Raw genomic sequence first — 23,038 nt, 5'->3', positions numbered from 1 at the left:
GGAAGGAAGGAAGGAAGGAAGGAAGGAAGGAAGGAAGGAAGGAAGGAGAGAGAGAGAGAAAGAAAGAGAAAGAAAGAAAGAGAGAAAGAAGGAAAGAAAGAGAATAGAAGGAAAGGAAAACAAGGAAAGGAGGAAGGAAGGAAATAAGGAAGGAAGGAAGGGAGGAAGGGAGGGAGGGAGGGAACATGGTATATGGACACAATGAAATATTATTCAGCCTTAAAAAAAAAAAGGCGATTGGTCGGGCACAGTGACTCATGCCTCTAATCCCAGCACTTTGGGAGGCTGAGGATCACTTGAGGTCAGGAGTTTGAGAAAACTCCGTCTCTACTAAAAATACAAAAATTAGCTGGATGTGGTGGTGGGTGCCTGTAATCCCAGCTACTTGGGAGGCTGAGGCAGGAGAATCACTTGAACCTGGGAGGAGGAGGTTGTAGTGAGCTGATATCAGGTCACTGTACTCCAGTCTGAACAATAGAGTGAGACTCCATCTTATAAAAAAAAAAGAGATCATTTTATTTGCCACAACATGGATGGACATGGAAGACTTTATGCTAAGTGAAATAAGCCAGACACAAAAAGGCAAATATTGCATGATTTTATTTTTGTAGTGTCTAAAAACAGTCAAACTCATAATAATAGAGGACAGAATGGTGGTTATCAGAGGTTATGGGTAAGGGAAGAAAAAGAGATGCTGGTCAAATAATATAAACTTCCAGTTAGAAGTTAAATGAGTTTGGGAGGCCTAATGTACAAGATGGTGACTATAGTAAATGTATTGTACACTTGTAATTTGCTAAGAAAGTAAACCTCACATGTTATTACCACACACCACTCAAATATAAGGTGATGTATATATTAGTTCACTTGATTGTGTTAATCATTTCACAATGTATAGATATATCAAAACATCATGTTGCACACTTGAATAGATAGAATTTTTCTTCATCAATCATACCCCAATAAAGCTTGGGGGGAAAAGACTAGATTTCAGAATGACATCAGCAAGATGGCTGAATAGTAGATCCCATGGCATCACTTGCCCCACAAACATACAGCTAGAAACTATTCAAGGAAAAGAATACCATCCTGAATTCACCAGAACTCTAAGGAGAAGTGGAGAAACATCTTGATCCCACAGAAACAGGAGTAACCATGACCAATAAGATAAACCATCATTTTGAATTGTGCCAATCCCTTCTCCAAGCCAGCATAATGTGACTCACAGATAATCATCCTGAGCCCATGATTTTTGAGGTGAGTGGAGGGATTTGGAGGTGAACATTTGATCTCTCCACTGGTCTGGAAATCTCTTCAGGGAGCCCACGCTGGTCCCATCTTGCAGGAGTCATTATGAGGTCCAGCAGAGCTGAACCAACTGGGGTGAGTTGGGAATAAAGAGTGGGGTGATGATTGCAGTGATTGGTATGCAGAATATAGTTGGCTACTCTGTGCAATGCCACACTGAAGACACTTCCAGGTGCCATATTCCTGCATGCCATATTCCTGCATAGAGCACTATCTGCAGCAAGGCCCAAATCCCTTGCTGAAGTTTTTACAAAGCCCAGGTGCTCATGTGGAGCCTTCCTTTGGCCTGGAAAAAACTAAAGGCTTGGAATTAAGTTCTGATGTCTGCTTAAGTTTTCCCTACAGTGAGAAATATTGAAAGGCAGTGATTTAGTTTCAAAGCAGTATTTAAGTTCCACTGTTAGTTATAAGTCTTCCTCAGATCAAGAAACAATAGCAGGGCAACACAACAGCTGCAGTGCAGTGTTTTAGTTCCAGTGCTCATTATAAGTCCTCCCCAGATGTTAAGAAACCACAGGTCAGCATTTAAATCCTGATACTAAATAGTAAAGGTCTAACACAATGAAAAAACACCTGCAAAAACTAGAAGAGGCGACTGTCTTCTCAAATGTGCAGGCATCAATGTAAAGACACAAGGACAGTGAAAGCTCAAGGAAATAGAACACTATCAAAAGAAACCAAAGCTCCAGCAATGGACCCAAAATAATTTGAGATCTATGAAATTTCAGACAGAGAATTCAATATAATTACCTTAAAGAAGTTCAGGGAGTCACAAGAAAATATGGATGGGAAACTATATGAAATTTGGAAAACAATCCAGGAACAAAATGAGAAATTAGACAAAGAAGAAGAAACAATAAAAAAAGAAGTTCTAGAAATAAATAATATAATAATTGAACTGAGAATTTATCAGAGAGGTTCAACAGCTGACTTGATCAAATAGAAGAAAAAATTAGTGAGCTTGAAGATAGAACTCCAATCAGAGGAGTAAAAAGAAAAAAAGAAATTTAAAAAGGTGAAGATGCTTGTGATAATTATAGGATGCCATCAAGAGAACCAACCACAGCATAACATAATTTCTGAAGGAGATGAGAGAAAAAACAGCCTAGAATGCATATTTAAGGAAGAAATGGCTGAAAATTACCCAAATTTAGAGAAAGACAACATCATGAGATACAGGAAGTTCAGAAGTCACCAACAAATTTAACCCAAAGAGGACTGCCAAAGCACGTCATAATCAAATTAGCAAGAATCAAGGACAAAGAAAGAATTACTCAAAGCAACAAGAGAAAATAAATATTACACATTCAATGGAGTCCCAGTATGGCTGTCAGTGGAGCCTGGAGAGTGGGATGCCTTATTTAAAGTGCTGAAAGAAAAATACTCTGCCAGTTAAGAATACTATACCCACCAAATGTATCCTTCAAACATGAAAGAGAGAGAAAACCTTTCCCAGACAAAAGCTGATGGAATCTGTCAATACCAGACTTGTCTGATGAAAAATGCTAAAGGGAGTTCTTCAATCAGGAAGAGATGAATGCTAACATTTATTTATAATTTTCTATAACAAGAAAACATTGGAAAGTATTAAACTCACTGGCAAAAGAAAGAAAACAAATTCAGAATACTGTAGTACTATGACTGAGATAAGTAAAACACTTATTACTGTAAGCATGAAGACTAAAAGACAAAACAAGTAAAAACAATAATTAGTTTAAGAATTGGTTAAGATATAGAAAATATTAAAAAATGTAAATAGAACCATCAAATAGTCCAAATGATGGGTAGTGTTTGTTTTTGTTACTTTTCTTTGTGATCAAAGTTAAGCTGTTATCAGTTAAAATAATCTGTTATAACTATAATAAATTTTTGTAAGCCTTATGATAACCACAAAGAAAAAAACCTATAATATATATATGAGAATAAATAGCTCAGAATCAAAACATACAAAATCGCTTAACCACAAAAGACATCCAGAAAGGAAAAAGAAGGAAGAATCTATAAAACAGCTAGCAAACAAGAAAAAGCCATTAATAAACCATTACATATCAATAATAATTTTGGATATAAATATATTAAATTATCCAATTAAAGGATACAGTGGCTAAATTGACAAAAAATAAGATCCAACTATATGCTGTCTACAAGAAATTCACTTCACCTATGCACAGACTGAAAGTGAAGTTATAGAAAAAGATATGCACAGACTGAAAGTGAAGTTATAGAAAAAGATATTCCACAGAAATGGAATCCAAAAGGGAAGAAGTAGCTATACTTAGGAAAAATATACTTTAATTCAAGAATAGTTAAAAAAAAAAAAAAAAAAGACAAAGAAGGACATTATATAATGACTAAGGGGTCAATAGAGCAAGAGGTATAATAATCATAAATGCATATGCACCCAATACTGGAGCACCCAAATATATAAAACTAATGTTAGTAGAACTAAAAGGAGAGATTGACTACAACACAATAATAGTGGGGGACCTCAACATTCCACATTCAGCAATGAACTGATCATCCAGACAGAAAATTTGTAAGAAACATGAGTCAGACTGCATTGTAGACCAAAGAGACCAAAAAGACATTTACAGGATTTTCCATGCAGCAACTTCAGAATATATATACTTTTTCAACAGCCCATGAAACATTCTCCCAAAAAGACTACATGATAGGTCACAAAATAAGTGTTAACAAATTTTTAAGTGGTGGCCAAGATGGCTGACTGGAAGAAGCTAGTGTGCATGTCTCTCATGGAGAGGAAAGGATGAAGCAAGTAAATACAGCACCTTCAACTGAAACACCCAGGTACAGGCATTGAGACTAATCAAGGAAACATCTCAACCCATGGAGAATGGAGAAAAGTAAGGCAGGAAGACAGCCCATTTGGGAGTGACAGAACCAGGGAAACCTCCCTGACCCAGAGAAGAGGTGAGTAAATGTGCCACCCCAGGAACCCATGTTTCTCCCACAGATCTGTGTGACCCTTGGGTCACGATATCCCCCCGTGAACCCACTCCACCAGGGCCTTCAGTCTGACACACAGAGCTATGTGGAGCCTCAGTAGAGCAACTGCTCAGACACATGTGGAGATCTAGGAGCCTCAGACACCCAGGCTTTCTGAGCTTCCCAGCAAAAGTAGCTGCAACTCTGGCAAAGCAGGAGGCTAGACTCCCATACATACCCCTAGGAAAGAGGCTAAATCTAGGGGGCTGAGCCACAACAGTCTGCAGGCCCCACTTTCATGGCACCTCACAGGGTAAGACCCACTGACTTGGAATTCCAATCAGCGTCTGGTGATAGCCTTACACCTCCCTGAGATAGAGCTCCCAGGGGAAGGGGTGTGTCACCATCTTTGCTCTTAGGGTGACTTTGCCATTCCAGCCTTCAGATTTTGTAAAGTTCAAGCAGAAGACAGGGGGCAGAAGTGGTCCCCCAGGAAACACAGCTGCTCTATCAAAATCTGGCCAGACTACCTTTTTTTTTTCTTAAACGGAGTCTTGCTCTGTCGCCCAGGCTGGAGCACAGTGGCGAGATCTCAGCTCACTGCAAGCTCCGCCTCCCGGGTTCACGCCATTCTCCTGCCTCAGCCTCCTGAGTAGCTGGGACTACAGGCGCCCGCCACCATGCCCAGCTAATTTTGCTTTTGTATTTTTAGTAGAGATGGGGATTCACTATGTTAGCCAGGATGGTCTCAATCTCCTGACCTCATGATCTGCCTGCCTTGGCCTCTCAAAGTGTTGAGATTACAGGTGTGAGCCACCGCGCCCGGCCAGCCAGACCACGTTTTAAAGTAGGTCCCTGATCCTGTTCCTTCTCACTGAGCAGAACCTCCCAACCAGGGTCTCCAGACAGCGCTGTTGCTTTTTCTGGCCAACAGAAATTTGAAACCTCTCTGGTTTGGAGCTTCCAGAGGGAAAGGTGGGCTACTATCTTTGTTATTTGGGCAACAGCCATTTCAGACTTTGGGCTGTGGAGTGTCCAAGTCGGCTGGGGTGGAAGGGGTCCCCCAGCACAGCTTAGCTGTTCTATGAAAATGTGGCCAGACTCCTCTTTTAAGCGGGTCCCCAATCCTGTTTCTCCTCACTGGGAGGACCTCCCAACCAGGGTCTATAGCCACCCCTACTGGTGGTCTCTGTCCAACAGTGATTTGAAACCTCCCTGGGATGACGTCCCCAGAGGAAGGGGCAGGCTGCCATCTTTGCTGTTTTGGTGACTTGGTTGTTCCAGCCTTTGGAATTTGAAGAGTCCTAGCTGACCAGGGACAAAAGCAGTGCCCCAGCACACCTCAGCTGCTGTATGAAAACATAGCCAGACTGCTTTTTAAAGGGGGTACCCAATCCTGTTTCTCCTCACTGGGTGGGACCTCAAAACTGGACTCTCCAGCCACCTCCTACCAGTGTGTTCAAGCCAGCAACAGGTTTGTACCTCCATGGGACAGAGCCCCCAGAGTGAGGAGCAGACTGCCGTCTTTGCTATTTTGCAGACTTCACTGTTGATACCTCCAGATACTGGAAAATATGAGGTAACTAGGGACTGGAGCAGGCCCTCAGCATACCACAGCAGTCTTGCAGAATAGTGGCCAGACTCTTATGTGGGTGCCTGTTTCCATATCTCCACACCACGCACATCTTCCAGGCCTGGGCCTCCAGCCACTCCTCACCGGAGCTATCAAGCCAGTAGCAGCTCTGCAACTCCTCGGACAGAGCTCCCAGGTGTAACTGAAAGCCTCTCTGCCACTGCATCTGCAGTGGAACTGCCCTTGCTATCTTCAGACTAACAAAGGAGCAAAGATGTTAAGTGCCTTATCCATACCTCCAACAAGCTGCAGTCAACCCAAGGAGAGGAGGCCAGTGTCTCTCCCATGGGTTCTCCTGCACCCCCCACCCTCTGCCAACACTCATCACCAGACAGGGAAACCCCAGCTTGGGCCCACAGCACAGACCCTTCATCCTGGGCTGATTGCACTGAGTAGTCTCTTTGGAGTGGAGCCCCCAGGAGACAAGCAAAAGACCCTTGGCCACAACCACTACTAAGGTCCCTTCCTCTGATGCCTCCAAGTTGGGGGAAGGAACATAAACACTGAGAGCACCCCAGAGCTGCAGTGGGCAGCCCAGGAGTGCCATGCCATGATCTACAGCCAGCACTCAAAGGGAAGAGGAACCCACAATTTCAGAGCATTGAGGCGGAACATGGCTAAAACTTTGAGGAAACATAAAGGAGTCACACAACCGTGAAAGTCTACCAAATGACCAATATACCTAAGTACCATGTACTGGATCACACCCCAAAACTTCAACACCAAAAATACCTCACTAACATTCCCCATCCTTGAAACCAAAAGTAAGAAGTCAGCTTCAAATAAAGACCTTACACAAAGCATCAGCCCTGTTAAAACATCCAGAAAAGAACTTTATTGACTGTAGTCAATCTATACTGCAATTAAAGAAACATCCACACACAGACACGAGAAAGAACCAACACAAGAACTCCAGTCACTCAAATGTGCCCTCCAAATGACTGCACCAATTCCCCAACGAGAGGTCTTAACTAAGCTGAGCTGGGTGAAATGACAGAAATATAATTCAGAATATGGATAGGAAAGATCACTGAGATTCAGGAAAATGAAAAAACCCAATCCAAGGAAACTAGGAACCATAATAAAATGATGCAGGAGCTCAAGGACAAAATAACCAGTATAATAACCTAACAGATCTGACAGAGCTGAATAACACAATGCAAAAATTTCAAAATGCAATCACGAGTATTAACAGCAGAACGAACCAAGTTGTGGAGAGAATCTCAGAATTTGAAGACTGGCTTTCTGAAATAAGACAGTCAGACAAAAATAAAGAAAAAGGAATGAACAAAACCTCCATGAGGCATGGGATTGTGTAAAGAGGCCAAGCCTATGAATCATTGGCATCCCTGAAAGGCAGCGAGAGAAAACAAACAACTTGGAAAACATTTCAGGACATCACCTATAAAAACTTCCCCAACTTTGCTGCAGAGCCGAGAATCAAATTCAGGAAATACAAATAACTCCTGCAAGATTCTACACAAGAAAGATCACCCCCAAGACACATAATCATCAGATTTTCTAAGGTCAAAATGAAAGAATATAAAAAGGAGCTGGAGAGAAAGGGCAGGTCACCTACAAAGGGAACCCCATCAGGCTAACAGTGGACCTCTCCACTGAAACCCTACATGCCAGAAGAGATTGGGGGCCTATATTCAACATTCTTTTTGTTTGTTTGTTTTTGAGATGGAGTCCTGCTCTGTTGCCCAGGCTGGAGTGCAGTGGTGCGACCTCAGCTCACTGCAAGCTCCACCTCTCGGGTTCATGCCATTATCCTGCCTCAGCCTCCCGAGTAGCTGGGACTACAGGTGCCTGCCACCATGCCTGGCTAATTTTTTTGTGTGTATTTTTAGTACAGACAGGGTTTCACTGCATTAGCCAGGACGGTCTCGACCTGCTGACCTCGTGATCTGCCTGCCTCGGCCTCCCAAAGTGTTGGGATTACAGGCATGAATCACCACGCCTGGCCTCAACATTCTTTAAGAAAAAAATCTTCAACTAAGAATTTCATATTCTGCCAAACAAAACTTCCTAAAAAAAATGAGAAATAAAATCATTTTCCGATAAGCAAATATTGAGGGTGTTTATTATGACCATACCTGCCTTACAGGAGCTCTTGAAAGGAGCACTAAATATAGAAAGACCACTACCTGCTAATACAAAAACACACTTAAATACATGGATCAGTGACACTATAAAGTAACTACACAAAAGGTCAGCACAATAACAAGCTAACAACATAACAGGATCAAATCCACACATATCAATACTAACCTCAAATGTAAATCAGCTAAATGGCCCAGTTAAAAGGCACAGAGCAGCAAGCTGGAAAGAAGGCAAGATCTAATGGTATGCTGCCTTGAAGAGACTCATCTCACTTGTAATGACACCCACAGGCACAAAATAAAGGGATGAAGGAAAATTTACCAAAGAAATGGAAAGCAGAAAAAATCAGGGGTTGCATTCTTAATTTCAGACAAAACAGACTTTAAACCAACAAAGATCAAAAAAGACAAAGAAGGGCATAAAATAATGGGAATGTGTTCAATTCAGTAAGAAGACCTAACTATTCTGAATACATATGTACCCAACACAGAGGCAACACAATTCACAAAGCAAGTTCTTAGAGACCTACAAAGAGACAGAGACATAGACTCCCACACAATAATAGTAGGAGACTTCAACACTCCACTGACAATATTAGGTAGATCACTGAGGCAGAAAATTAACAAAGATATTCAGAACCTTAACTTAACATTCTACCAAATGGATCTGATTGACCTCTACAGAACTCTCCATCCAAAACCAACAGAATATATATCTACTCATTGTCATATGGCACATACTCTAAAATCAACCACATAATTGGACATAAAACAATCCTCAGCAAATGAAAAAGAACCAAAATTATATCAAACACACTCTTGGACCATAACATAATAAAAATAGAAGTCAAAACTAAGAAAATCACTCAAAACAATGCAATTACATAGAAATTAAACAACCTGCTTCTGAATGACTTTTCAGCAAATATTGAAATTAAGGCAGAAATCAAAAAGTTCCCTTAAACTATGAGAATAGAAATACAACACACCAGAATCTCTGGGACACAGCTAAGTCAGTGTTAAGAGGAAAATTCACAGCACTAAATGACCACATCAAAAAGTTAGAAAGATATCAAATTAACAATCTAATATCACAACAGAAAGAATTAGAGAAGCAAGAACAAAGCAACCCCAAAGCTGGCAGAAGACAAGAAATAATCCAGAACCAGAGATGAACTGAAGGGAATCAAGATATGAAAAACCACTCAAAAGACCAATGAATCCAGGAATTGTTTTTTTGAAAAAATTAGTAAGATAGGATGCTAGCTAGACTAATAAGAAGAGACAGAAGATTCAAATACAGAAACTAGAAATGATAAAGGGAAAGTTATCACTGACCCCAGAGAAATAAAAATAACCACCAGAAAGTTACTATGAATATCTCTACGCACACAAACCAGAAAACCTAGAAGAGGTGGATAAATTCTGGACATGCACACCCCCCCAAGACTAAAGTAGGAAGAAATTGATTCCCTGAATAAACTAATAATGAACTCTAAAATGGAAACAATAATAAATAATCTACCAATGAAAAAAAAAAAAAAAAAAACCCAGGACCTGATAGATTCATAGCCAAATTCTACCAGATGTACAAAGAAGAGCTGATACCATTCCTATTGAAACTATTCAAAATAATTGAGAAGGGACTCCTCTTCAATCCATTCTATAAAGCCAGCATCACCCTGATAACAAAACCTGGCAGAGACACAACAAAAAGAGAAAACTTTAGGCCAGTATCCTTGATGAATATCAATGCAGAAATTCTCAATGAAATATTTGCAAACTGAATCCAGCAGCACATAAAAAAAGCTAATATACCATAATCAGGAGGCTTTATCCCTGGGATGCAAGCTTGGTTCAACATATGCAAATCAATAAATGTGATTTATCACAAAAACAGAATTAAAGACAAAAACCACATGATTATCTCAATAGATGCAGAAAAAGGCTTTGATAGAACTCAACAAAACTCTATACATTGAAGGAACATACCCAAAATAATGAGCCAGTTATGAGAAACCCACAGCTAACATCATACTGAATGAGCAAGAGTTGGAAACATTCCCCTTATAAACTGGCACAAGGTGAGGAGGCTCTCTCTCACCACTCCTATTCAATACAGTATTATAAGTCCTAGCCAGAGCAATCAGGCAAGAGAAAGAAATAAAGGGCATCTAAATAGGAAGAAAGGAAGTTGAACTATTACTGTTTTGTGGACAATATGATTCTATATCTAGAAAACCCCATAGTCTTGGCCCAAAACTTCCTTCAACTGATAAACAACTTCAGCAAAATTTTAGGATACAAAATTAATGTACAAAAATCACTAGCATTTCTACAAACCAGGAATGGCCAAGCTGAGAACCTAATCAATAAGGCAATTCCATTTACAATTACCACAAAAGGAACAAAATACCTAGGAATACAGCCATCCAGGGAGGTGAAAGATCTCAACAATGAGAATTACAAAACACTGCTCAAAGAAATCAGAGAGGACACAAAGAAATGGAAAAATATCCCATGTTCATGGATAGGAAGAACCAATATCAGTGAAATGGCCACACTGCCCAATTTACAGATCTAATGCTATTCCTTTCAGACTACCAATGACATTTTTCACAGAACTAGAAAAACTATTTTAAAATTTATATGGAACCAAAAAAGAGCCCAAATGGCCAAGGCAATTCTAAGCAAAAAGAAAAAAGCTGGAGGCATCATGTTACCTGACTTCAAACTACATCACAGGGCTACAGTAACCAAAACAGCAAGATACTGGTACAAAGACAGGCAAATAGACTAACAGAACAGAGTAGAGAGCTCAGAAACAAGGCTACACACCTCTGACCATTTGATCTTTGCAAAGCTGGCAAAAGCAAGCAATGGGGAAGGACTCCCTATTCAATAAATAGTGCTAGGATAACTGGTTAGCCACATGCAGAAGTTTGAAAGTGGACCCCTTCCTTACATTATATACAAAAATTAACTGAAGATAGATTAAAGACTTACATGTGAAACCCAGTACTGGAAGACAACTTGGGCAATACCACTCGGGATATAGGCACAGGTAAAGACTTCATGATGAAGATACACACACAAAAATTACAACGAAAGCAAAAATTGACAAATAGGGTCTAATTAAACTAAAGAACTTCTGCACAGCAAGCAAAATAAACTATCAACAGAATAGACAACCTACGGAAGGGGAAAAAATATATGCCAACTATGCATCTGAGAAAGCTCTAATATCCAGAATCTATAAGGACCTTAAATCGATTTACAAGATAAAAACAAACAACTCCATTAAGAAGTAGCCAAAGAACATGAACAGACACTTTTCAAAAGAAGACATATCTGTGGCCAACAAGCATATGAAAAAAAGCCCAGTATCACTGATCTTTAGAGAAATGCAAATCAAAATCACAATGGGATACCATTTCACACCAGTCATAATGGCTATTTTTGAAAAGTCAAAACAGATGCTGGCAAGTTTGCAGAGAAAAGGGAACACTTATACACTGTTGGAGGGAGTGTAAATTACTTCAACCATTGTGGAAAGCAGTACAGTGATTCCTCAAAGAGCTAAAAGCATAACTATCATTCAGCCAGGCAATTTCATTACTAGGTATATACCGAGAGGAATATAAATCATTCTACCGTAAAGACACATGCACACAAATGTTCACTGCAGCACTACTCATAATAGCAAAAACATGGAATCGATCTAAATACCCATCAATGACAGATTGGATAAAGAAAATGTGGTACATATACACCATGGAACACTATTCTGCCATAAAAAAGAACAAGATTATGTCTTTTGTGGGAATATGGATGGAGCTGAAGGCTGTTATCCTCAGCAAACTAATGTAGGAACAGAAAACCAAATACCACATGTTCTCACTTATATGTGGGAGCTAAATGATGAGAACTCACGAACACAAAGAAACAAACAACAGACATGGAGTCTACTTGAGGTTGGAGGGTGGGAGGAGAGAGAGGAGCAGAAAATATAACTATTGCATATTGGGTTTAATACCAGGGTGATGAAATAATCTCTACAACAAACCCCTGTGACATGATTTCACCTGTGTAGCAAAATTTAACATGTACCCTTGAACCTAAAATGAAAGTTAAAAAAAAAAACCCAAATTTTTAAAAGTTGAAATTGTATCAAATCTCTTTTCTGACCATGATGGAATAAAACTAGAAATCAATAACAGAAGGAACATTAGAAACTGTACAAATCCATGGAAATTAAACAACATACTCCTGACAACAAATGAGTCAATGAAGAAATTAAGAAGGCAATGAAAAAATTTATTAAGACAGATAAAAATGAAAGTAAAACAAGAGAAAAACCTATTGGATACAGCAAACACTTCTAAAAGGGAAGTTTATAGCAATAAATACCTAAAACATCAAAGTAGTAGAAAGACTTCAAATAAACAACATAATGATACACCTCAAATAACTAGAAAAGGAAGAAAACACCAAACCCCAAATTAGTAAAAGGAAAGAAATAATAAATATTAGAGTAGAAATAAATGAAGCTGAAACTAACAAGAATAATACAAAAGATCAATAGGACAAAAATTTTGTTTTTTTGAAAAAATAAAGTTAACAAACCTTTAGCTGGACTAAGAAAAAAATACACAAATAAAATCAGAGACAAAAAAGGAGACATTTCAATGAAAACCAGAGGTGAAAAAAGGAGACATTACAATGAATTAAAAAGATCATTAGACTATTATGAACACTTATACACCAACAAATTGGAAAACCCTTTTACTATGCGATGTGCCTACTCCTGCTTCACCTCTGACATGAGTAAAAGCTTCTTGTGGCCTCTGTAGAAGCAGGTGCTGCCATGCATTCTAATAGCCTGCAGATATATGAGCCAATCAAACCTCTTTTCTTATAAATTATCCAGTCTCAGGTATTTTTTTATAGCAATGCAAATTCAGCCAAATACAACCAATAGCAAACAATCTGAAGAATATGTCAAGAAAGCAGTTTGTCATGGTGGCTTATGCTTACAATCCCAGCAATTTGGGAGGCCAAGGAAAGGGGATTGCTTGAGGCCAGGAGTTTAAGACCAGCCTGGAAAACATAGTGAGATGCTTTCTCTCCAAAAAAATACAAAAATTAACTGAGCATGGTGACATGTGCCTGTAGTGCCAGCTACTTAAGAGAGCGAGGCAGGAAGATTGCTTGAGCCCAGAAGTTCACAGTGAGCTATGATCACGTAACTGCACTCTAGCCTGGGCAACAGAGCAAGACCCTATCACAAAGCAAACAAACAAACAAAAAAACAAAAAACCACCAGAAAAGAAAAGAAATCAAAAAAAGCAATCTCATTTAAAATACCTACAAAGAAAAGAAAATATCAAGGAGTCAATGTAACCAAAAGGGTAACATAACTCTGCAAGGAAAATTATAAAAAAAAACTGATGACAAAAATTGAAGAGACTCAAAAAAAAAAAAAAAAAAAAAAAAAAAAGAGAAAAAGAGTTCCATACTACCTAGAGCAATATACAGATTCAATTCCTATGAAAATATCAATGACATTCTTCAGCAAAATATAAATAACAATCCTAAAATTTGTATAGAACCACAAAAGACCCTGAATAGCTCAGCTAATCTTGAGCTAAAAGAATAAAACTGGAATCATCACACACCACACTACCTAACTTCAAAATATACTACAAAGCTATAGTAACCAAAGCAGCATGGTAGTAGCATAAAAATAGACACATAGAACAATGGAACAGAATAAATGACCCAGAAATAAATCCACACATTTACAACCCACTTATTTTTGACAAATGCATCAAGAACATACACTGGGGAAAGGAGAGTCTCTTCAATAAATGGTGTTGGGTGAACTGGATATTACTCAGATTTGATCATTATGCATTGTATGCTTGTATGAAAATACCACATGTAGCCTATAAATATGTACAATTATTATATATCAATAAAAAACAAAGTATTTTAAAAACACAGCTAGGTGCCAAAATTGATAACAAAAAGTTATGATTCTGTATATAAGCATAATGTTCATTATTTTAGTGTTTCTGCACAAAGGACTTTTCTAACTTGTTGCAAGCTTTCATTAGGAGTAGAATTATATCCATTGTATTTATTTTTCTTGTTTTGTTTTTACGGCTAGTACATAATTTAGGGACAATTTACTTGGAGAAATCACATATCTGTTACATATGCTACATGAAATAGGGAGTACCGAATTCTTTCATCAGAGTACAGAAATTGATTAGACATATACATCCCTACCTCATAGGAGACAAAAGCTTTATTTGGTGTATCCTAAGAATATTCAATTATGGAGCTTCTGGAGTGAAGGATTCATTGTACTTCTCAGTTACTAGATGAAGATTCTTGTATTGACACTGCACGTCTTCATGCAACTCTTTGGGCCGCTGGAATGCTCAGAACCAAATTTAGGTTTTACTTCTATTGAGCATTTTTATAAACTCTTTCTTCATATTATAATTGTTAGCCTTATTTTTCATTAAACTCAATTTATTTTGACTATATCACTTGGGCTCTCTTGCCAACAGTCTTGAGTTCTGCTAATGGGAGACTACAGAAGAACAATAAACTGGTGGAAGGAAAAATGGAACATTTATTCCCTGCTCCTTACCTACTTGGGTCTGCATTTGTGCTGATGGCAGCATCCATCCACACTTGTACCTCCCGTTGAGAGGGAGGCCCTTCCCCCACAACTCTAGCTTTCACTGGATTCTGATAGCCCTATTCTCCCTTGCTCCTTCAGGTCTGGGAGTGGTGCTGGCTTTCTGCTCTTGCCAGCGTCTGAGTGCAATATCCCTTACTGGTTTCCCTTGTTGATTAGGGAATAACCAATACGGGATAACCAATTGGTCCTGGCTTCCTGCTCTTGCCAGTGTCTGAGTGCAGTATCCGTTATTGGTTTCCTTAACCCTCCGCACACACGGGAGGAGTAGTGGGGTAGTCTTTTCATTAATATTTTTCTAATTATCTGAGTTGGACTCAGTTTCCTATTAGGTACCTGATACCCACCCCTTCCTCAAAGACATTTTACTGCCCTCTATTGAAACCTTTCATAAGCAATTGTATACATGTATCTTCAGTGTGAACCATGCCACTCAGATGTGGGATGGAGTAAACAATCCAAAGCACAGCAAAATGAGAGGGACAGAAGTTTTAACTTTAATAAGGAATCCATCCTCCATACCTCTATAAAGGAATGCCAAAGCCTCTGCACTTAGTCTTAGAGTGTCACCTGCATATGCTTCCTCATTCTCAAAGTTTCTCTCCTCAGTCCTTTCTCTTGTCCTCACTCAGCAGCTTCTTTCAGTTTTTCTCATTGAGTATTTTGTCTCTCCCTTGGGAAACTCTACCCTTCTCTACCAAGCAGAGTTGTCCGAGCCGCAGTCCTTTCATGTGTCTAGTAAGTTCCACCTCAGAGTTAGCTGGAAGGAAAGTTAGGTGTTTATTTTTCTTCTCTGGAGAATATGCTGACTCTGAAGAGAGGAGAATCGAATTCTGATCCCACAAGCATGGGGTTGGAGTTGCAGATGGAGGTGGACAGTGAATGCCTTTATTCTAGATTGGTTTTCCTCAAGGTATGGCTGTGACCAGTTGCTTCTCAATTAGACAAGGGTATCACCGTGAAGAAAATTACTTTTTTTGTGGAGACAACATTGTATATTCACACCCAGTGATTATATTTCTTGAATTAACAGTATTTTAACCCTATTCCTTTCACACACACACACACAACTGAATATTGTTGTATTAAGGTAGCATTATTTTCTTACGCTTTCATGATATAGAAACCTACCTTCAGCGAGGTTACTGAATAATCTGGGCTGAGTGGTGCCATGTTCAAATAGTTTTTCCTGATTGCCAATCTCAGCTACCAACCTTATAATGTAATCACAGATTGTACTAATTCAGTGTAAAATACTCTCAAAGTATCTTGATGCATACATAGATTAAGTTAGTGGTTCTCAGATGGGACCAATTTTACTTCACAGGTGATGTTTGATGATTGGAAACATTTCAGAATGTAACTGAGGGGAAGAGGTTGTTACTAGAGGCCAGAGGCCAGGAATGGTCCTAAACATCCTACAATGCACAGGACAGGTTCACACAAAAAAGTATTATCCAGTTCAAAACTCCCCTCAGGGAGCTTTCATCCATGTTTTGATTAGGGAGGTAAAATCACTAAGACTTACTTTTGGACATATCCTTATGGGATTGTGCTCTGATTTGAGCAGAACCACTTCTGTGGATAAAAGGCCAAAAAGTGTCCTCATTTTCCAAATTTCTCCCTTACAGTAACTCACGCACACACTCATTCACTCAGAGGAAATCAAGATAAATAGCAAGAAGCTTCCAAAGCTCAGCCTGACAGAGGGTGTGTGTTGAAGGTTAGGGGTCAATTTGCTGCCTTCATCTTGGAGACAGGGAGGCATGTTTGGACAATACTGATATTAGAAGGGATTCCTTCCTACTCCTCTCCCTTCTTCACTCATATCTGGTCTCCCTGGCAGGGTTTCAGATAAAATATAGGATGTCGTGTTGTCTTAGCTCAGGCTGCCATAAACATGGATTAGGTGGCTTAAACAATAGACATTTGTTTCTCACAGTTTGGCAGGGTGGGAAGTCCCAAAGCAAGGTATCAGCAGGTTTGGTTCCCGGTGAGGGCTGGCCTTCTGGCTGCCGGGTGCCCACCTTATCACCGTGTCTTCACATGGCCTTCCCTTGGTGCATGCCTGTGGAGAGACCCCTCTCTCTCTCTCTCCACATAAAGCCACCAATCCCATTGGATTAGGACCCCACCTTTATATCCTTATTTAACTACCATCTAGAAGTTCTGTCTTCAAAGAGTCACAGTAGGGGTTAGAGCGTCAACATATGAACTTTAGGGAGAACACATTTCAGTCTGTAGCACCAGTTAAATTTGAATTTCAGATAAACAACAAACAATTCACCAGGCATACTTATATTAAACATTATTCATTGTCAATCCAACATGTAAAATTTAATTGGACATCCTGTATTTTTATTGGCTAAATCTGGCAACCCTTCTCCCTGGGCCATTAGCTGGCATTGGCAACACAGACCCTGTTCTAGGATCAAAAACACAGGAGGAATGTGATGGATTCCAGAGTCACGTTTCTACAGGATAGGTCTGATTTTGCCTAAAAAAACATATCCCCTTCCTGTTGCTTGTCTGTCATTTGGAGAAGCTTTTCTTTACTAACACCAGTGTGTGCTTGTTACAAGTGTAACTACGTCCTTTCCAGAATGTGAAAAGAATAAATATTGCCATTTACAATTAGAGTATTAATTTTATTTTTTCTATGTGATTTAGATGTTGAATAATTTGGAAAGTAAAGGGGAATTTTTATTATAGCTTTTACAATTTTCAGCCTCAAATTTAATAACAATATTATTTATTGATGATGATTAATAAATCATCATTTTATTACCTCATTTTTAAGATAGCATTTTGCTCATACTCTGCCATAAATTTTCATATATTATCATTTACCTCAAGGACCTTATTAAAACACTGTCAGTTACTCAATTTTCTACAACTTTCAAAAAAATTACAAAAATACCAAAAGAACGACTCCAGGTCTTTCTCTGTGGTGTGTCTGTGTTTTGGTTATGCTTATATTTTCTCATTCATTCATCGACAAATATTTGTTAATACATACAGTGAACAGGACATTTGATAAGCATAACTAAGACCCTCTTACTGGATTTCTGAACTTCGCACTTTGACAAAAGTAACACAATTGCTTGGCAGTTTGTATTAGTTGCATGTTGCTGTATAACTAATTAGGTCAAATATTGAAGCGACAGCATTTCCATGTCACAGTTTTCCACAGGTCAAGAATCTGGATACAGCTCATCTGGGTCCTATGCTCCAGAGCCTCAGAGGTTTCAGAGTTGATGAGGGCTATGGTCTTATGGTGTGAGAAAGGAGCCTTTCTAAGCTTCCTCGTGTGGTTGTGGCAGGATTCGGTTCCTCAAAGGTGGTTGGACTGAGGGCCTCAGTTCCTCACTGGCTGTTGGCCAGAAGCTGCTCTCAGTTTCTCACCACATGGGCCTCTCCATATGATAGCTAGGAACTGCTAGTTCCTGTTAGAGAAGTCAAGTGACAGGGCCAGAGAGAGAGCACCAGCATGACCAAAAGAATCTTTTGTAACCTAACCATGGAAGTGACATTCTAAGACTTTTGCTATATTTTATTTGTTAGAGGGAAGTCTCTAGGTCCAGCCCTTAGGAGAAATTAATGTTAGGAGCAAAATCTGAAGCCATTTTTAAGATACCGCTTTAATTTCTGGCCTTTGTTTTTCAAAAAGTCTAGCTCATTGAAGTGATGAATATGTTATCTTGAAGGACAGGAAAATAGAGGGAACAATTTTCAAGTTAGGGAGAGACGATGGAAAAGATCTCCTCAGGAGTAAAGAGGCTGGAATCTCACAGCCCGCTGAGAGCAATTGCCCCAGGGGTAAGGGAGATGAGGGACCAGAGCTGATTCTACCTGGATGTAAAGGCAATAAATGGACATTTCTTACACACCTGTGTAAATCTGTACACCGAGAGTCTTTGTTGTTTTTTATATTTATCAACATTTATTCACTTTAGGAGTTGACGTGTGACCAAGAGGGGACAAGCACCAATGTTTTAAACTAACTGCATAGTCATTTTATGGATTTAAATCTTAATGTGTTTGATTTAAATGGATTGTTGCAGAATTTGGTAAGGCCTTTTAAGTTATGTGAGGCAGAATTTGTTCCAGAACAATTATGATGCTTCCAGCCGACTTAATATTCCTTTTCATAATTATTTTCCGATACATGAAATGCTATAATGCATTTTTGCTCATTTAATTTGCTATTTTTAGTGATCAGGATATGGTGTTTGTTAGGCTTGTGAAATGAAAATATTACATGTTCAAATATGAGATAAAATCTCAGTAAACTGAACAAAAATTATGGTATCTTCCATGCTTCACTCTTAATTCTACTGCTACTTCTGTTTGAAAAAAATTCAAATATTTTAGTCTTACTTGTTGGTTCCTCTGCCTCGGACCTCTTAGCAATCCCTGCATTCCTAATGCTGTGATTCTGGTCAGAGCATGTCTCTCTCTGCTGCTCTCCTGCCAGAGCCTTCCACCAGCTCCCCATGGATGCCCCTCAAACCCATCCCCTACACAGCAAGAGAGTGATCTGAAAACAAATGAACACACAAAAAAAGTCAGACCACACCCTTCCCTTCGAAAACCCACCCAAAGCTTCTCATTCAACTTTGAATAAAACACAGACTCTTTAGATCTCTTCAACCTGCCAGTTCAATGCCAGCTATACTCCCTCCTCACTCTACTCCACTTTTGTTCTGGTCCTCATACTTACTAAACTCTAGAGCCTAATTCAGGTGAGCCAAGCATACCAATAAACAAATAAAAACCGGCCAGGCGTGGTGGCTCATGCCTATAATCCCAGCACTTTGGGAGGCCAAGCTGGGCAGATCACCTGAGGTCAGGAGTTCGAGATCACCCCGGCCAATGTGGTGAAACCCTGTCTCTACTAAAAATACAAAAATTAGCCAGGTGTACTGGCAGGAGCCTGTAATCCCAGCTACTCAGGAGGCTGAGGCAGGAGAATCACTTGAGCCCGGGAGGTGGAGGATGCAGTAAGCCTAGATCATGCCACTGCACTCCAGCCTGGGAGACAGAGCGAGAATCCATCTCAAAACAAACACACAAACAAAGAACCACACACACAAATAACAAAAAGAAAATCTGCTTGGGATAATCAAAGTGGTCATACTGATTATTTTCCATAGATTAGCTGTTGCTTGGATGGAGTCAGATTCTGTCTCATGTGTTTGATTCTAGTTTCTTCCGTCAAATGACTGATGCTAATTGAGGACTTCCTGTGGCAAGCAAATTAACATAGCTTTCTCTGCCATTACTCTCCAAAGCGAGTGAAGATGACCTGTTTAGCTGTTCAGCTGGTCTTTTGCTCAGAGTTCAAAGCCTCCTATTTCTTTATTTGATAAAATTTAGCAGTAATATCTGTGAGTCAGAAATTTCATGGTATTTAGAGACTGAGCAGTGGATATGTGAACCTGAGGCAAATGTGTTTGTTATTACATTCTCTCTCCTTCAGCTCACCAGTCCTCATAAGCACACATGCCCTACTTATTAATATGACCTATGCATCAACAATTTTGGAAGCCCCCAGTTGGCTATATTCTTAGAAAGGAGATGCATTTTCTTGATTAAACAATATACCATTACAATGGATAAGCTTGAAAGAGATGGAGAAAATGGAGTTACTAATCATTCTTCATGCTCTTCAGAAAATGCAATTTCTATTTCAGTAAAGCAAATCATTTCTCTTTGGTAAGAAAAAAAAAAGAACTCTAAATACTCCTCACCTGTGGGTCATACCTGAAAGCCTCAGTCTATCCTATGGGATGCTATGCATTCCTTCTGTATGGCATTCTTTCTCCCAGTTGTTTCTGCGTGGTAGACAGAGTTGAGGCTGAGCTCAGGTCACTTTTCCTGGGGATTTTATGTTATGACTCTTGTAGTTCTCTCAGGGCACACCTTGACTAAAGGGCTTCAAGTTCTCAAAAGAAAAATAAGACTATGTATCAGCCATAGAAACATATATTAAGAGATGATAAAAGCAAACAAAATGGTATATTAAAAGCTCTTGTCACTTCTAGAGAGACAAAGAAATGCCTATTAAGCATCAACTGCATGCTCAACACTTTATTAGGATGAACAAATCATTTATTTGGGATTGAACAATGACATGTATACTGCAATGAAGAACATGAAAAATATACAGCATAATAGAAGGCAAAATCAGAGACTGTAGGAGCCAAAAGGCGGGGAATCAAGAGAACTGAGATGACCAGCAAAGCCTTCAAGGGTCTTCAGTGATGAGAATGATTTGCTTAGGAGCCAAAGCCTTAGTCATTCTCCTTACAAAGCCTATGTGAATTTTCACAGATAACATTCCATCTCCTCAGAAGTGTGTGACCCTTTGGGCCACAGCTGGCTCCTTCCAGAGAGGAGAGGCTTAAGTCCTGATTCCCCTATTTACCTGGGGACTCCAGATGTTCGCAATACGAGGTCAAGCTTATAGAACCACCCAATACCATTTCCGTCTTCAAATATGGGCTCAGGTTTCCGAGGAGGCAACATAATTATTTCTTCCTAGCACTCATTTAAAACCTGCACAGGACTGATTACCACAGGACTGATCAGTCTCTTCTGTCCATATACCCCAGGATAGGGGCTGAAGGGCATTCTTCTAACTCCCAACACCGTTTGTAAACCTACGCACTCATGCAAAAATCCTTCCTCTTTGGATGTTCAGGTTTTTCATCTTCTTCATAGCTGTCATCTACAGAACTCCTGACCACTTTTCCATACTCAGTAATGACTATGGGCTCTGAATCCCTGTCATCCTCTTCATCCCGAACACCGCCATCTTTCTTGAAATAAGCACAGGCTTTGAAATGAAAAAGAAGTGGGTTTGAGATTCAGCTCTGCTAAGTACCAGTTGCGTCACCATGGGCAAGTTACATAATTTCTCTGACCCTTAGTTTCCTCATATGTAAAACATAATAATAGTACTTACTTCAAAAAAGCTGTGCAATTATGCACATAATTTGCTCACCACAATGCTGACCCGTAGACAGTGATAAATAAATATTGCTTATGAAGATTGCTATGAGTAACAGCACACCCAACACCCTTTTTCATGTTTCATTGATCTTCTCAGCTCTACCATCTCGTCCTACGCAGCCCCACCATCAGCTTTGGGCTGCACCTTCGCAACCTGAATTGTTCCTCCTGCAAAATCTTAAACATCTACATTGTTATACCACCTTTTTCTATTATTCTAGCCCTCTTATTTCTATACTCACCTTACACCTGTTCTTCAGTTTTTTTGATCTTCAGTTCCTCTTGGTTCTTCTTTCTCTCATTTCTCAAAACCATACAGACCTCATACTGGTATTTAATTTATAACAGTCTTTGACAACTCTCTTGCTTTTTAGTTTTTCTTCTGCATCTTTCTGGTAAAATCTTATTCATAAATCAAACCATGTGACTACTTCTTCTGTTTTCATACCCGGTTTCCAGAGAGCTACTAGAAAAAAATACATTTCAACGAGAATCTGTAAGTTTACAGTTTCCAACCTGGCTCTGGTGAACTGCCTCTGCCATGCGTCACCTCATTGTCTGTACCTTCAACACTTTCTTGGAGTTCCCTACATATCACCTCTCTCGAAGCTTCTAGCTGAGTTGTTTGACATCTACATCATGAGAGGAACTTTTTAAACTTTCTGCTACTTCCTCTCTCTTAGCGCTTTCCTAGCTCCTCCTGCTCCAATGATATAGTAACACATGCTCTTACAGTAGAAAGTTCTGTATCCCATCCTTCCCTGTTTCATCAGGGATGTCGTTCCATTGTTTTATCTCAATCCTCTCCTGTTACTCTATCCTTTTTTCACTTAATGTGCTCTTTCTCTCAGGATGTAAATATGTTCAAGATCTTCCCTTCTTCATATACTTGCCCTCTTCAGACAGTATTGACTAGACTCTGACACGTTCTTCCTGGTGTTTCCTCCTATGAATCCCTGCCTCTCTGGCCAGGCTTTCTTAGCTGTTACTGTTTCTTCTTTTTCTCTTCCCATTCTCCTTCTCCTCCCTCCACTTCTCCTTTGTTTTCAGGATTCTATCCTCAACCTCTCCCTATTGTTAGTCTGGATCCTCTCATACAGGGGCGATAGCCACAATATTTAACAAGGCAGAGTTGGGTACTGACAAATCAGAATAGATACTGGTCATAAGGAATTCATAGTCATGCCATGGTGTACCGGCTGAGCATTAGCCCTGACTCCATGGAGTCAACCTCCCCTGTGGTTTACATCTGTACTGCCATCTCAACTCTCTTTCTGTAAATGAAAGTGAACACACACACAGGAATGTATCACA

The 23,038-nt window shown here is 39.5% G+C and overlaps 1 long non-coding RNA gene across 1 annotated transcript in view; it reads right to left on the bottom strand.

Annotated features, from left to right (window-relative positions):
• LOC111547293 overlaps positions 1-22,334 on the bottom strand; it is a 41,002-nt gene extending 18,668 nt beyond the window's left edge. The window contains exons 1-2 of the long non-coding RNA XR_002733081.2: positions 21,967-22,334; positions 20,461-20,654 (exon numbers count right to left, since the gene is read on the bottom strand). This is a non-coding gene — a long non-coding RNA (uncharacterized LOC111547293). The remainder of the gene's footprint in view (positions 1-20,460; positions 20,655-21,966) is intronic.
• Positions 22,335-23,038: the final 704 nt, after the last annotated feature.

The sequence above is a fragment of the Piliocolobus tephrosceles genome, chromosome 5 (assembly GCF_002776525.5).
Source record: "Piliocolobus tephrosceles isolate RC106 chromosome 5, ASM277652v3, whole genome shotgun sequence".
Classification (NCBI taxonomy): domain Eukaryota; kingdom Metazoa; phylum Chordata; class Mammalia; order Primates; family Cercopithecidae; genus Piliocolobus; species Piliocolobus tephrosceles.
Note: the sequence above shows the minus strand (reverse complement) of the source record. Positions and strands in the feature narration are given on the sequence as shown.